Raw genomic sequence first — 17,436 nt, forward strand, 5'->3', positions numbered from 1 at the left:
TCATCAATAGCAAAACTCTAATACTTTAATAGTTTTGCAAATTAATCCCCGAGTTAGCTAGATTAAGATACTACGATCCCAGAAACATAGAAATCATCAAAAATGGGACAAAAATACATACCTAATTGAGTAAAATAAGCTTTCCCAAATTCAAGCTTCCGTGGCTAGGTTTTCTTTTGTTTTTTTTTTTGGTGGAAGATGATGATAATAGTTTATTTTATTTTATTTATTATAAATTTAATCACTAATTTCCAAAATTAACCTTAATAATTTATTCAATTTCCAATGATGACTACTCATGCTTAACCACTAATCAACCTTAATGGCTAATTACTATATAAGAACATCCAACTTAAAATGCTATAGCTATTTAATACCTTTAGCTATTAGAACACAACCTTTGCACTTTATGCAATTTAGTCATTTTTTATCAAATTAAACGGTAAATTTTCTTAACAAAATTTTTATACGATATTTTTATCATACTGTAGACCATAAAATAATATTAAACTAAATTTTTTGACATCAAATTTATGGTCCCGAAACCACTGTTCTGATTTCACTAAAAAATTGGTTGTCACACTTTCGATCGTCAGAAGTCATATGCAGATTTGAAGTGTGAGGAGATAGAGTTTTCAATGGGCGACAAGGTCTTCCTTAAGGTTTCACCTTGGAAGAAAGTTTTACACTTCGGACGCAAAGGGAAATTGAGTCCCAGGTTCATTGGACCTTATAAAGTTCTAGAGAGAGTTGGACCAGTGGCATATCGGTTAGCCTTGCCACCAAAGTTGGAGCATATTCATAATGTGTTCCACGTGTCCATGCTTATGAGGTACCGTTCTGATCCTTCCCATATCTTACCGCTTAAGTAGATTGAGGTGAGTTCAGACTTTTCATAGGAAGAAGAGTCGATTCAAATTTTGGCCCTAGATATTAAAGAACTTAGGAACAAAAAGATCCCCTTAGTAAAGGTCCTATGGAGGAATTACGGAGGTGAAGAGGCGACATGGGAGCCAAAGGAGTTCATGAAATTACAGTATCCACAACTTTTTTATTCAAGTAAATTTTGAGGACGAAATTTCTTTTAAGGAGGGGAGAGTTGTAACAACCCCAAATTCTCTAGTCAACCCAAATTCTCAAGTCAAAATTTGAGCGTTGACCTGGGTTGGCGATGGATAAATTTATTTTGGTATTGGGTTTTGTTGGAATTAATTTGGGTAAATTTTGGATCTTTTTATAAGAAATTAAGGATGTTGGGAAGCTTGCATAAAGTAAAAGGAAGATGGATGGCTAATATGATGATTTTACCATTTTTTAATAAAAGTCTTCTCCCAATTAATGGGAAAAGATGGTTTGGCAGATTAAGGTGTGGGATAAAGTGGATTTGTCCCCACTTTTCTCTATATTATAATCACCCTATTTTTTTCTTCTTTCTACATTTCTTCATTTTTTTTTCTTCTTTTCTCCATCTATTTTCCTTAGAAAACCGTGTAGAGGGAGAGGGATTTGAATGAGTTCTCACCATTTTTCATCCTCCAAATCTCAAAAAAGCTAATGGTCTTGATCTAGCTTTTTTTAAAGTTCCATGGAAAAAAATCTATGCTCTTCAAGGATAAAGGTAGAGGTTATTGGGCGTTTGCGAGGGTTTGAAATTGAGGAAGTCTACCCATCTTCTCATATTTTATTTATTTATTTATTTAAAGCATGTATTTTTGCATCCTATCAACTCTTTTTTTTTTGTGGGAAATCTTGTGTGTTACATTGTTATTAGTTAAGGAGGGTGGTGAGTCTTCTAAAACTATGGGTAAAGGCAAAGTTGTAGAGAGATAGGCAAAAAACTTTGTTGGTGTTCTTCCATTAAGGTGGTACCCTCTGACTCTCCTATGCTTCTTGATAAGTCATAAATATGATGCTTGTGTGATAATGCATGTATGTTATACGTCTTTGGGTGGAAATCATGTTTGGATGATTAAAAATGAAACTAAAAACTTAGTTGTGAAATTTGCTAGAAACAAATTATTACATGAATAGTACGTTTGAAAATTCGCCATAAATTCTATAAAAATAATTAAGAAGTGATCTACACATCATTGTAATTGTGAGACAGTCTAGTTTTGTTTAGAAAAATGGATATTGATTTCGATTTGTATTTTAAAATGTATGAATTTTTGAGTGTTGAAAAGTCATAAAATCAAGCAATGATTTCTTATAAAATAGATTTAACAATGATTTTGAAAAATCACCAAAAATTTCACAAGATAAAATAGGAAGTGAGCCTTATATCTCTATAACTGTACAGAAGTCTAGTTTGTATAAAACAAATGGTGCTCGATTTAGAGTTATATATTAAAAGTTATTAATTTTTTAATGTGAAAAGGTTAGAATGTCAACGTAGAAGACTGTCACATCTCATTAGTTAATATTTTAGCTGGAATGATAAGAAAGTTGAAACGAGTATGAAACTCAAATTTCATGGTTGTACTTTTGTGATTATATGTTTGATGCTTTGTTTGTGCTTAGCCTTCAGGCTCTAACCTAACTAGCGGCCATGAGTGACACTCGGGATGACCCTACGGACGGCCGAGATTATTTGACTAGCGGCCATGAGTGGCGCGGAACTATCTGGATACCTGATTATTTTAGCAGTATGTGCAATCTAAAAAGTTTGACAAGTTTGATATGCAAGTGATTTTGTTATGTATATTTAATGATTCATGATTTAATTATTCGATACTCATGCCATGCTTCTATGTATACATTTGATTTGCATGCTTATATTTATAAATTGCTTGAAGTATGGTAGATTTGTTGTGTACCACTGAGCCTATAAAGCTCAGCCTTCGAATTGTCATTATGTTCAAATTTGTAGACTTTTTTCGTGTCCGAGGAACATCATCGACGAGAGACTTCTAGCATCACCTATTAAGAGTACAGTACCTTATCTATTAGTTGGCATTGTATTCCTAAGGCCTTACTTGTATTTTTTTTTGTAGGTCTATAACTCATTTATCATTTTTTTTATTTTGACTATTTTGATATACGATGATATTGGAGCTCCACATATTTTGTATAACTACTTTTATTATTATTTTCAGTATAACTATGTATGGTATTTTCTCTTATATAAAATGTATTTCAATGTTTTAAATTATTTGAAAATTTTGTTGGGTTGCTCCGATGACCTGATGTAGTGCCTTAGTATGCGAGAACTCCGTATTCTGGACTAGAGTGTTACATTAATCCAACAAAAGCCTTCCCAAGTGTGGTATTAACTTGGATTCAATTTCCCAAGTTCCAAGATTTTTATACAAACGGGAGTTCAGGATGAAATAGGGAGTTTTGTGGGCAAAGTGACAAGACTAGATTTGAAAACAAATAGCAGAACTAGAGGGAGATTCGCAAGGATGGTTGTTTATGTTGATCTAGATAAGCCTCTCATTTCGCAAGTGACGCTTAACAGAAAATTATAGATGGTGGAATTGAAAGCCTTACTGACTGTTTGTTTCGCCTACGGTCAACATGGCCATGTTAAAGGTCTGTGTCCTTCAACACGGGTTGAATTGAAAGAACCCAATAACACGGTTGATGAAACCATACACTGGATGAAGAAAGGCGACGAGGTGATGATGGAGGAGGCCTATGGCCCTTTGATGATTGTTGAGAAGAAGTCAAGGAGCAATCAACAGGATACTAATGGAAAGAAATTATAAATGAAGGCTAAAAATCAGGCCAGATCTAGATTTTATCCTTTGATTCAGGAAGATAATGAGATGAATTTGGAAGAACAAAGGAAAAATGGCAACTTGCAAGAGGTTGCGACTAAAAAAATTTCTTTAGGAATTAGTTTTAAATAAAGCGAATTCTTGAAATCATTAAAGAATAAGGGAATTGGGTCAGTGAAGGGGGTTGAGGGTGAGAGGCCTGTTGTCGTTAACGTAGGGGATTTGGTTCATTTAATTGGGCCACAACATTTAAATAGTGGTATGGGCCTAGGAGAACAAGGGGCTGACGTGGGTCATAATGGGCTCGTGCATGAGCAGGTTGCTGGACAGAAGTCTTTAGGCCATGGGTCAACTACTCCTTTAGTGTTTGAAGGAGAAAATTCTAATGATTTGGAGCATGTGCCTAAGCCCAATCAACGAGAATTTGTCTAAGCCGAGGCTTGGAGAGATTATTTCTATTTCTATATCAAATTTTAAATTCGCAAAAATGCAATCTGGCATTTCAAGGGATATTGGGGAATATTCTGTGCATAATAATCTTATTTTTAACAGTACCAAGGAAATAGTGGTTAGTTTGGATATGAATTTTTTGGATCCAAATCGCCATTCGACTGTACTCATCAAAGAAAATAATGAATTGAATCACCCTAAAAGTAACAAAAAAATAGTTTGATTGGCACTAACAAATCTATTTTTGTTTCCAAAGGGCACGGTTCTAAAAAAAGTGGGAGTAGCCATGGTGGAACATCCCTTAACCGTATGATTCGAGAAAGAGGAGGCCATTTCAAGAGTGCTAGAAATTCTCGTATTCCTTTTCCAGAAGCAATAAACTCGATGGCAAATTTAATTAATTCGCAATTTTTTCATGGAGCTGACATTGATGTATGAATCTCTGATGGACAGAGTGGTGGCGTTGGGCCCACATCCATTTAAAAATGATGGTATCTTTACTTTATTTTTCTTTTAATTTTGTGTCTATGAATTTCACTATTTTTTGCTAAAATTGTCAGGGTTGTGCTAGCTTGAAGTTCCCCCAGTATTTTTCGAGAGTATAACAGGGAGCATAAACCAGATTTGATCAACCTTTTGGAAACAAGGGTTAGTGGTGCTAAAGCTGACTCTATTATAGCTAAAATTGGTTTTCAAAATTCTTATCGTGTGGAGGTAGTAGGATTCTCTGGTTTCAGTTCATAATCTAGAGAATCAATCTCAATTTATTTGTCTTAGGGTTTCTGGGAATTCTTTTAGACAACTAGTTTTGGTTACCTTTGTGTATAGGAGTTCGGATAGTCGAAAAAAGAGACAGTTATGAGAGGATCATAATAATTATGTGCCAATGGATGGCTCTCCATGATTGGCTATTGGGGATTTTAACGCCATCCTTTCTTCTTGTGAAAAGAAAAGAGGTCGGGTTATTGGTAAAAGATGCACTCTCTTTAGTTAATTCATGGATTTCATGGCCCTTCAGGATTCGATTTTTAGTGGTCTGAATTTCACTTGGAATAGAGGAGTGATCTTTGAAAGGTTGGACAGAGTAATTTGTAATGATGCTTGGAGTATCCAGTTTCCTTTTTCTAAAGTATTTCATCTACCGAAGCTCAAATCGGATCACAGGCCCCTTAAATTACCTCTCATGCCTTCCATCCAGGCTAATATTGGGAGACCCTTTCGTTTCTTAGCAAGTTGGGTTGAACATCCGACTTTCTCAGGTTTTGTCAAAGAAAATTAGAGTTTTTCAAAAAATATGTCGAGCACACATTCTTCTTTTATTGGTCAAGTCAAACTTTGGAATAAGGAAGTATATGGTGACATCATTCATCATAAGCATAAGTTGATTCAGAAACTTGAAAATATCCAAAAGGCGATTGATCATAGGAGTTTGATTTATTTGAATCAAGTTAAATTAGAGACCCGAGAAGAATTGGAATCAATGTTACATCATGAGGAACTATTATGGCACCAAAAAGCAAAGTACGATTGGCTAATTTTTGGATATTGGAATATGAAATTGTTCCACAAAAAGGACTTTATAGAGAAGAAAATGCAACTGTATTGATGTCTTAAAAAATCAAGAATGGGATTGGATTATGGATGAGGAAGAATTGAAACAAGAAGCAGTTAATTTTTATAAAAAACTTTATTGTCAACATCCGGGGCAGATGGGCCATCTTAATACTAGTTCTTTCCCTCCTCCTGAACAAGGAGAGCTTCAATTCCTTAGTAAATCGGTTTCTGATGAAGAAAATAAGAAGACCCTCTATGACATGACACCCTTAAAGGCTCCGGATAGTGATGGTTTCCATGCACTTTTTCATCAAAGTCAGTGGGAGCATGTTGATCCTTTGATTTGTGAGTGGGTTAAGCAGGTTTTCGCTAAAGATAACATTGACCCGGATCTCAATAATTCCCTTATTATTCTTTTGCCTAAGGTTCAAAATCTGGAGAGTTTCTCATAGTTTCTCCCCATCAATCTATGCTCTCTTTTATACAAATTAATAATGAAGGCCATTACCAATAGATTTAAAGTGGTGTTCCCAAATATTATCGATCTGAAGCAAGCTGGATTTGTAGTAGGGAGGAATATTAGCGACAACATCATTATAGCTCAAGAGGTTATACATTCCATGAGAAGAAAAAGAACAAATGGTGGATGGCCATTAAAATCGACCTCAAAAAAGTAATATGATTGTGTCTATCGGGATTCCATTGATGCTTCTCTTCAAGTTGTAAGCATTCCTAACTTTCTTCGTAATGTCATTATGTCAACTATTTCTAATTCCACTACGCAAGCGCTTTGGAATGGAGTGTCTACTCAGAAATGAAAATCGATAAGAAGAGTTTGTTAAGGATGCCCACTCTCACCTTACCTTCCTATTTTATGTATGGAGTGGCTAGGACATGGTATTCGTGTAGCAATAGAAGCTGATAAATGGTCTCCCATACGATTATCTAGAACAAGTACACCTCTTTCCCATCTTTTTTTCTTTGCTAATGATTTGATCCTTTTTAGACATGCGGAGGAAAATCAGGCGTGAGTTATTAAAGAAGTTTTAAATAAGTTTTGTGCGTATTCTGGACATAGCGTTAATTTGTAAAAATTGAACATGTGTTTCTCTAAGGGAGTGACAGAAGATATTCAAGCAGGATTTTGGGGTTTCAGGTGGTGCAAAATCTTATTTCTTATCTAGGAGTTTCTCTCTTCCGTGATAAGTTTACAAATAATACTCTACGGTTTATGGTCAACAAGGTGCGAAGTAAACTTTGTAGCTGGGATGCTGAACAACTTTCTCTAGATGGACGAATAACATTGGCTCAGTCAGTTTTGCTTTCGATCCCAAGTTACTTCATGTAGTTGATTATGATTCCTAAAGGCTTGTGTGATGAAATTGAAGTTATGGTTAGGAAATTTATTTGGGGGTCCTCCAATAGAAGCAAAAAGATTGCTTTGGTGAGTTGGGATACGATTTGCCAACCTAAATCCCACAATGGGCTTGGTATAAGCTCATTAAGATATCATAATATGTCATTCATGATGAAGTTGGGGTTTAACTTGATGACTAATTCTTCTACTCTGTGGGTTAATGTGCTTCGTTCTAAATACGGCATAAAAAGCGATCTGCTAGAGACCTTGTCGAGGAGTCAGAGTTCCTTTTTTGTGGAGATCGCTTTCAAAGGTATGGCCTCCTATTCGAGAGAACCTACTTTGGTTTTTTGGATATGGCAAAATTATTAGTTGTTGGAGAGATCCTTGGGTTCCGAACGTTTGGCATTTTTGTAAAAAGATTGTTCCCAATACTAATCTAGATATGGATTGTACAGGTAGCAACATGGTTACGGAAAATGCGGATTGGAATCTAGATTTCTTTCATCTTTGGCTTTCTGAGTAGATCGTTCAGCAAATTATGGGTGATCCACCTCCTCAAGCTAATTCTAGTATGGATAGAATCATTTGAGGGGTACCATGTCTGGTGTTTTTTCAATTAAGAATGCGTATGGGTGTAAACGGAAAAATATATAAGATTTTTCCTATGTAATTTATCACCTTTTTACTTAAATCCGTTGTTAAAACTAAGTAATTGTTTAATAAATTAATGAAATATGTGAAAATATGAAATTAGGACATAGAAATTATTAAAATGTGATTTTATGTTTTATTATATAGTTTTCATGCAATAAATGGCTTATTTTATATTAATTTAAATATATTATATTTTTAAGACATAAAGTGGGACATGCATTATTAAATTAAATAATAAAATATAAAATTATATTTATTAATTCATTTTAAAATATTTCATTAATAATTTAGGTTTTAATTAATTAATTAAATTGGATAAAATTAATTCTTTGGTCCTCTAACTTGTTGATTTATTTTGGACAGTTTTAATAGCTTTGCTGGATTACAAAACGTCCAAATTGGAGACCAAGTCAACCTAAAATTCGGTTGCACATGGCTGTCCATAAACTACTTTTTGGTTTAATTACACAAGGTCCTTGAAGATTTGAAGAAATTAGAGATTTACCTGAAGATTTGTACTTGACCGAGTCTTAGTCCTGAGTTGTTGTGGCACTCAAATTGACTAAAAATCAAGGAAAAATCAGCTCAACTTACTAAAATTATGGTCGGCCACTCATGGAAGATGCTTCAAAAGATGGAAACTCCTATTTTTAGCAAACTATCTCTCTCTCCTCACCTATAAATAAGACCCTCTCATTCCTTCATTCATCATCCCTCAAGCATCTATCAAGCATCATCCTCTCTTTTTCACTTAGCATTTTCCATTCCCAAACCTAGCATCATCTCTTCATAGAGATTTTAGCAATTAAGCCTCTTAAAGAACCCTTGGTCGGCCACCTTGGAGAACCATCAGCAAAGGAGCAAAGGAAACAAATGAAGGAGTCTCGTTAGTCAGAGTCTTGGGCGACAGCCACTCTGAATTGGGTTTAATCTTTCTTTTCTTTAACTTAATATAAAGATGTTTGCTATGTGTTCTTTGTTCTTGTTTAAAAAAATTTTAGCTTAATTTTATTTAAGCTAGGATGATTGCTTTGATTAAATATTATTTATTTGATTCATGCTTATAATGTTTGTGTCTCAATCGATCATGTTTTCAATTAAAATCAAGTCTGTATTTCGTTCACACGTGATTTAAATGTACCTGAATTAGCTGAGCGATCCTAAACAGACGACGGCTAATGGACGCATAATTGAAATGTGCATGCTCAGTTTAGATCCTAACACGATTAAATTGTAGGTTGCATAACAACTCTAACCAAGCTCTGTTATCTACATAGTTTTTAGATTTGTGTGATTAAATTGTTTCAAACCTATCACGTCCCTGTTACCTCACATGAATGCTTAGAAACTCTTAGTAAATAAGGATCAGTAAAATGCGTATTTACTAAGTAAAGGATTCCGAAAGGACCTAATGTGGTCTCCAAACTCATGAAAGATCGAGTTGCCATGGAATGTTTTTTCGAATGTTATTAAACATGTTGATAATAAATTGAGTTTAATTAAAGTAATTGTCCTAGTTTATTTATGTTATAATTGTTGCAAATTGTGTTTAATTTTACTAAAATTCATTTCAATCATATAGTTTTCATGCTTAGGATAATTGGCATTAGGGATCATTGCATTTAGTTTAATATATTTTAATCACCACTTCTTAACTATATTGTGTTTTTATTTACCAAATTGTTAATATAATTTTACAAATTAAGTGAGTTAGCACAAATACAATCCCTGTGGAGACGATAACTCGATACTTACTTATTAATTGATAACGACTGTATACACTTACACAAGCCTAAGCGTTACAAGTTTTTGGCGCCGTTTCCGGGGATTGTCAACTGTTGCCATAGTCATTTTTTTGTGAAATTATTTATTTTCAATTTGATTTATTTCTAACATTACTAACTTATTCTTTTTAATTTTTGTGATTTTTTTCAGGTGTTTATGAGCATAGATTGAATTTCGATTTACTCCTGTAAACCCTGAAATTGAGCGAACTTTCAGACAAAGAAGACATGAACGAACAGCTCAAAGACAAGTCGAGATGGACCTTGGAAATCAGAATCAAGACCAAGGTAATGAAGCCGATTATGTACGAAATCCTATCCTCATTACCGATGATCGGGATTGATGCATCAGACAATATGCTGTACCACTTTTCAGTGAGTTAAACTAAGGAATTAGAAGGCTAGATATTGAGGCATCCCAGTTTGAATTGAAACTAGTGATATTTCAAATGCTACAAACAGTGGGCCAATTTAGTGGTATGCCCATGGAAGATCCACATCTCCACCTTCAATTTTTTATGGAGGTGGGTGATTCATTCAAGATAGCTGGTGTGACTGAAGACAACTGAGGTTGAAGTTATTTCCGTACTCGTTGTGAGATCGAGCACGAGCATGGCTCAATTCATTGCCACCAAGTTTCATATCTACATGGCAAGAATTAGCAGAGAGATTTTTGGTTAAGTATTTCCCACCTAGAAAAAACGCTAAGTTGAGGAACGAGATCATAACTTTCCAACAATTGGATGACGAGTCTTTGTATGATGCTTGAGAGCGATTCAAGGAGTTACTTCGTAAGTGTCCTCATCATGGGATTCCTCACTGTATCTAGTTGGAGACATTCTATAATAGTCTCAATGCTCAAACAATATTGATGGTAGATGCTTCCGCGAATGGTGCAATTTTGTCTAAGTCTTATAATGAGGCTTATGAGATCATCGAGAGGATCGCGAGTAATAACTATCAATGGCCAACAAATCGAACAGCTTCAGGAAGACGCGTAGCTGGAGTTCATGAAGTTGACTCTCTCACTTCATTATCAGCTCAGGTATCGTCTATTTCCTCTATGTTAAAACAGTTAACTGCTAATAGTACTAATAATTTTGCAGCTTAGCCACCAAGTCCATTTACCATGTCCGTTTGAAATAGTTTCCTGTGTGAACTGTGGGAAAGGTCATTCTTTTGAGAATTGTCCATCAAATCCCGAGTTAATATACTATGTGGGGAACCAATAACAAAATATGAGTGGACAAGGACCCCAGTCCAACTTCAACAATCCTTCATGGTGTAATCATCCTAACTTTTCTTGGAGCAATCAAGTAAATGGACTGAACAACAACTTATTACAACAAAGACCCAACCAATCTCAAGGGTTTAATCAGCAAGCTCCAAAACCACTTCAAGCTAAGGCATCAAATAGTTTGGAGAACTTGTTAAAAGCGTACATGGCAAACAATGACGCTTTGATCCAAAGCCAAGCAGCAACATTGAAAAATTTAGAAAACCAAATGGGTCAGTTAGCTACGGAGCTACGTAATAGACCGCAAGGAACCTTCCCGAGCGATACTGAGAATCCAAGTAATTTGGGTAAAGAACATATCAAGGTAGTAGCATTGTGAAGTGGTAAAATTCTAGAACCCGATTGATTGATGTTGAAGATAAGCCCATTGAGAAGAATCAACTAGCTGTTGAAGTTCTTACACCAAAGGAATCAGAATCTGCAATGTCTGACAAGGTAAACCCTGACTTAGTGAATTCAGAATTTTAACATCTTCTTTGGATGCAGATTTACCTACTCAAAAAAGTTATCTGATTCAACCAAAAGTTTCATCACTTTCATATCCGCAAAGATTGTAGCAACACAAGCAAAAATAGGAGGTGCAATTCAAGAACTTTTTGGATGTTCTGAAGCAGTTACACATCAATATTCTGTTGGTGGAGGCTTTAGAACAAATGTTGAATTATGTGAATTTTATGAAGGATATACTGTCCAAGAAGAAATGACTGAGTGAGTATGAGACTGTTGCCTTGACAAAGGAGTGCAGTGCGTTCCTGCAGAACAAACTGCAACCGAAATTGAAAGACTTAGGAAGCTTTACTATACCCTGTAACATTGGTGACTCCTACTGTGGTAAAGCTTTGTGTGACTTAGGAGCAAGTATCAACTTGATGTCTAAGTCTATCTTCAAGATGTTAGGGATAGGTGAAGTAAGACCTACAACTGTGACGCTTCAGCTAGCGGATCGATCTTTATCATATCCCGAAGGAAAGATCAAGGATGTTTTGGTAAGAGTCGATAAATTTATTTTTCCTGCTGATTTCATTGTCTTAGATTTTGAAGCATACAAAGAAGTGTCGATCATCCTTGGGAGACCTTTCTTAGCCACGGGAAGAACATTAATTGGTGTGCAGAAAGGAGAACTCACTATACGAGTTCAAAATGATCAGGTAACCTTCAACATTCTTAAAGCGATGAAATTTCCTGATCCGGCAGAGAAGTGTTCAGTTATGAAAGAGATAGAAACCTTGGTTTCTATGGAAAACAATTTTGAAGAAGATCCATTGGAGAAAGCCTTAGATCTTGACCCTTTAGAGGATGAAGAAGGTGAAGAAAACATAGCTTTGATGGAAGCCAATTCGGGAAATTTTATTCAATCCACAAGGTTTGAACCGTTGGAGTTGGAAGTCAGAGAATTTATGCAATCCAAGTTGTCAATTGAAGAACCACTTAAACTCAAACTAAAGGTACTTCATTCCCATTTGAAATACGTTTGTTTAGGTGATTGTTCTACTTTGCCTGTGATTATTTCAGCGGAACTGACGAAAGATCAAAAGGAGCAACTAATTATTGTTCTAAAGAAATTTAAAAAGCAATTGGTTGGACCATAGCTAATATTCGAGGTATAAGTCATTCTTTTTGCATGCATAAAATCATTTTAGAAGAAGGTGAAAAAGCTCAAATTGATGGGCAAAGGAGGCTCAATCCTATTTATGAAAGAAGTTGTGAGAAAGGAAGTGATCAAATGGTTAGATACAGGAATCATCTATCCTATTTCAGATAATTCGTGGGTAAGTCCAGTGTAGTGTGTACCGAAGAAAGGTGGAATCACGATTGTCAAAAATGAGCATAACGAGTTAATTCCAATGAGAACTATTACCGGTTGGAGAATCTGTATTGATTATAGAAAGTTGAACAAAGCTACTCGGAAGGACCATTTTTCGTTGCCTTTTATTGATCAGATGTTAGATCGACTGGCAGGTAATAAATTTTATTGTTTTTTAAATGGCTATTCGAGATATAACCAAATAGTTGTATCCCCGGAGGACCAACAGAAAACAACCTTTACTTTTCAATACGGTACGTTTGCTTTTAGGCGAATGCCTTTTGGTTTATGCAATGCACTTCCAACTTTTCCACGATGCATGATGACAATATTTACTGATATGGTTGAAAATTTTGTTGAGGTTTTCATGGATGATTTTTCTATTTTTGGTAACACTTATGATATCTGTTTGAGTAATTTGGCGAAGTTACTGAAGAGATGTGAAGAGACGAATCTTGTCTTTAATTGGGAAAAATGTCATTTTATGGTCAAGGAAGGGATTGTCTTAGGTCATAAGATCTCAAAGAAAGGAATTGAAGTCTATAAAGAAAAGGTGGACGTAATTGAAAGATTACCAGACCCAATGAATGTGAAAGGAGTCAAAAGTTTCTTAGGCCATGCTGGTTTTTATAGAAGGTTTATCAAAGGTTTCTCGAAAATTTCTAAATCGTTGTGTTTGTTGGTAGAGAAAGATACAGTGTTTGATTTCAACAAAGCATGTTTGGAAGCTTTTGAAGAGCTAAAGAAGCGATTAATCTCAGCCCCAATAATCATTACACCTGATTGGAACTCATCTTTTGAGTTGATGTGTGATGCAAGTGACTATGTCGTTGGAGCTGTGATGGGTCAAAGAAGAAATAAAGTGTTTCACCCTATTTACTATACAAGTAGAACTTTGACGGGATCCCAATGCAATTACATGGTAACCGAAAAAGAACTCTTTGCTATAGTTTTGCTTTTGACAAATTTCGCTTATATCTTATAGGTACCAAAGTTACAGTATTTACTGACCATGCGACCATTAAATACTTGCTCACAAATAAAGATGTAAAACCAAGGCTAATTCGTTGGATACTTTTACTCCAAGAATTTGACCTCGAGATCCAAGACAGAAAAGGTGTCAAAAATCAAATAGTTGATCATCTGTCGAGATTGGAGCAAGATGAGGTAACTCAGTCATGTGTGCCTATCAACGAGAATTTCCCAGATGGACACTTATTTGAGGTAAATTGAATTCATGAAATACCCTGGTTTGCTGATTTTTCCAATTATCTTGCATGTGGAGTAATTCCTCGAGAAATGACATACCAACAAAGGATAAAATTCCTTCATGATAGTCGGTATTATCTTTGGGAGAATCCGTTTTTGTTTAAACAATATGCAGATTATATAATCCGAAAGCGTGTAGCTAAAAATGAGATTGCTGAGATCTTGTGTCATTGTCATTCATCTCCAAGTGGGGGACACTTTGGTGGTTCACGCACTGGAGCAAAGATTTTGCAAGCAGGTTTCTTTTGGCCTACACTACTTAAAGATACTTATGCTTATGTGAAGAATTGTGATAAATGCCAAAGGACTGGAAATATATCAAGGAGGAATGAGATGCCTTTGACAAACATTTTGGAGATTGAATTATTCGACGTATGGGGCATTGATTTCTTAGGCCTGTTTCCTTCTTCGTATGGGAACAAATACATCTTAGTTGCTGTGGACTATGTATTCAAATGGGTCGAAGTTGAAACATACCCTAAAAATGAAGTTAAGGTAGTCATGCGATTTCTACATAAGCATGTGTTTACATGATTTGGGACACCAAGAGCTATTATTAGTGATGAAGGTTCTCACTTTGTGAACAAATGGCTTAAGTGGTTGGTTGATAAATATGATGTGATGCACAAGATTGCTACTGCCTATCACCCCCAGTCTAATAGGCAAGTTGAAAGAGTGAATGGCGAAATCAAAGGTATCCTTGAAAAGGTAGTACGCCTTAGTAGAAAAGATTGATCTCGAAGGCTCGATGATGCATTATGGGCCTATCGAAAGACATTTAAGACTCCGCTAGGAATGAATCCTTATCGATTAGTCTTTGGAAAGGCATGTCATTTGCCATTAGAGTTGGAGAATAAAGCTCACTGGGCTTTGAAGCAATTGAACTTTGATCTAAAGTAAGTCGGTGAGAGAATAATGTTACAACTTGATGAGTTAGAAGAGCTAAGGTTGTTTTCCTATGAGAATGCCAAAATGTGTAAAGAAAGATCAAAGAGATGCCATGATAGTCATATATAACCTCGCGAGTTTAAAGAAGGTCAGAAGGTTTTGTTATTTAATTCAAGGTTGAAGTTATTTCTTGGGAAGCTTAAATCCTGATAGAAAGGACCTTATACCATCTACCGAGTTTATCGTTATGGAGCTATTGAAATATATGACAATTACGGAGGTATGTTTAAAGTTAATGGTCAACATCTCAAACACTACTGGGATGGTGAAGTTGAGCAAATTGAATCCTCGCTCAAATTAGAAGACCCTTAATTTTTTCATGAACTCATTTTGTAAATAAATAAATAATTACAAATTATTTTCTTAACTTATTACATTTAATCAATTTTGTCTAAGGAGATTGGAACTTAAGCGGGACCACTGTGACCCCCCAATCTTTTTTGGGAATTAATTTAATGTAATTTGTTAAGAAGAAATTTTCTAATTAAGAATTAAAATTATTTTCATTTGTTCTGTTTAAATTTTAAATTTTTATGTTAATAAAAGGGGTCAAATTTGGCCCAAGTACTAATCAGTTGTTTTTTAGTAAGATACAGTCTGAGTTTGAGGCCAAAGAAGGCAAAAAGGAAGGAAAAATCCATGCATTGCCGCCCAAGTAACCCTAATAAACTTTGTCGAATTTTCGGGAAAAGATACCATGTCTCGCAAAAGAACCAGATCTTCAAAGACTACTCTTGAAAACTCGATTTTGATCGATGAAAAAGTGAAAGAGAGATTTGATTCAATCTTCAAGCATCAACCTATGATGCCGGAAAAAGGTTTTGACTTGAAGAGTAATGATTTGATGGTTGTTCCTATACCGATTAGAAAGAAAATCAATGCTCTCAAGTGGGAACGATTTTGTGATGCTCGTTCACTTCCTGATGATAATCTAGTTCGAGAATTCTATGCTAGTTTGACTACGTAAGATGCTACTGAAGTCATCGTTTGAAAGAAAAAGGTACCTCTTACTTCTAAATCCATCAATGATTTGTTTAATTTACCTGATGTTGAAGAAGATGAGTACTACCCTATGATGAACAATATCAATTGAGACTTTCTTCAACAAGTACTTGATGTTGTGACAAATCCGAGATCCCAATGGATTATAAGAAAGTATGGGAGTCATTCTTGTCGAAGAGAATATTTAAAACCAGTAGCAAAGGTATGGTTTTATTTCGTTCGCTCCAGTTTTATGCTTATCTCACATAGTTCCACCATCTCGATGGAACGGATGCTTTTGTTATATGCAATTTTGATAGAAAAGTCCATTAATGCTGGGAAAATTATCCTCAAGAAGATTCACGATTGTGCTAAAAAGAAGGCAGGAAGTGTTATTTCCCATCATTAATCACTTCACTTTGCTTAAAGGCTCATGTTAAAACACAAGCAAATCTGAAGGGGCGATATGTTCAAGGCTGCATTACAAATTATGATCTTGAAAGATTAGTAGGGAGGGTGCATGAACTGAATCAAGGCGAGCAAGAAGAGAAAACTGAATCAGATACAGAGGAGTCAACAGATGGGCTGGCGAAGCTAATTCGATCCATGCATAATCAAGAGGAAGAATCTGATAAGGAACCGAACATTCTTGAGCCAAGGGTTGAGCTAGAAGAAGAACCAGTCAAGCTAAGTGTTGAACCTGAATATACAACTGTCATGCCGACTTCTGTAAGTACTTCAAGGAAATCGAAGTTGTCAATTTTGATGGATATGTGCAAGTTCATACACAATCAACAACAAACTTACTGGAAATATACAAAAATTAGAGATGACTCAATTCAAAATACTTTTAAGAATATCTCTAATACTTTTTTTCCTGAGTTCCCAGATGCTATCTTTGAGACATGGACGGAAGATACTGACGATGCAAGCGGAGATAGAGCTAAAGAAGACAAGGGGACTAAGTTAGAAAAATAAAAGGGGGGTTCTTGTCCTGTTATTTATTTAATTATTTTTAGGTCTTTAGGAATTTATTTCTTTCGTAATTAGGATTTAATTTCTACAGAATAAAAAATAGCAAGCATGAACAAACTTAGCACTTCTTTAGAAAGAATAAGACTAAGTGATGTGGTAATTGGAATGAACATGTCTAGGATTGGGTTATTAGGGAAGACTTGGTACTTAAGCAGTCTTAATGACTCACCTCTCTTTCTTTACAACCCTACCTCGTGTTTAGTTTTCATTCATTAGTTTGTTCTTGCAATGAGGACATTGTTTCTTTTTAAAGGGGGGTAAGGCAAATAAATTGCTCAAACTTTTAAATTTTTCAAGTATGTTTTAATCATTTCTTTCATAAGTATGTTTTAATAAATGAATGTTTAGAGATATTCTTGTTACTGAGATAGTTTGTATGCAAGTATGAATGATGATTTTATCTAAGTGAAAGTATGTTATCATGAAGAATGGAATGCTTGTATGATCTTAGCCTTAGTAATGTTTGCCATGAAAACTTAGTTCTTTTGAGATTAAACATGCATGAAGGTTTATATCTTTAGAATTAACTTAGTAACTTTCTTGAGGCGAAATCCTAGGGGACATAAAAATCTTAAATG

At 35.1% G+C, this 17,436-nt stretch overlaps 1 long non-coding RNA gene and 1 other non-coding gene across 2 annotated transcripts; one reads left to right on the forward strand and one right to left on the reverse strand.

Moving 5' to 3' along the window:
* Window positions 1-1,470: 1,470 nt before the first annotated feature.
* Window positions 1,471-3,061, forward strand: LOC128039741 (uncharacterized). The gene is made up of 2 exons (XR_008194234.1): window positions 1,471-1,618; window positions 2,521-3,061. It is a non-coding gene; the product is annotated as an uncharacterized LOC128039741 (long non-coding RNA).
* A 7,169-nt stretch (window positions 3,062-10,230) lies between these two features.
* On the reverse strand, window positions 10,231-10,337 carry LOC128032647 (small nucleolar RNA R71). Its single transcript, XR_008188897.1, has one exon. It is a non-coding gene; the product is annotated as a small nucleolar RNA R71 (small nucleolar RNA).
* Window positions 10,338-17,436: the final 7,099 nt, after the last annotated feature.

The sequence above is a fragment of the Gossypium raimondii genome, chromosome 1, assembly GCF_025698545.1.
Source record: "Gossypium raimondii isolate GPD5lz chromosome 1, ASM2569854v1, whole genome shotgun sequence".
Lineage (NCBI taxonomy): Eukaryota > Viridiplantae > Streptophyta > Magnoliopsida > Malvales > Malvaceae > Gossypium > Gossypium raimondii.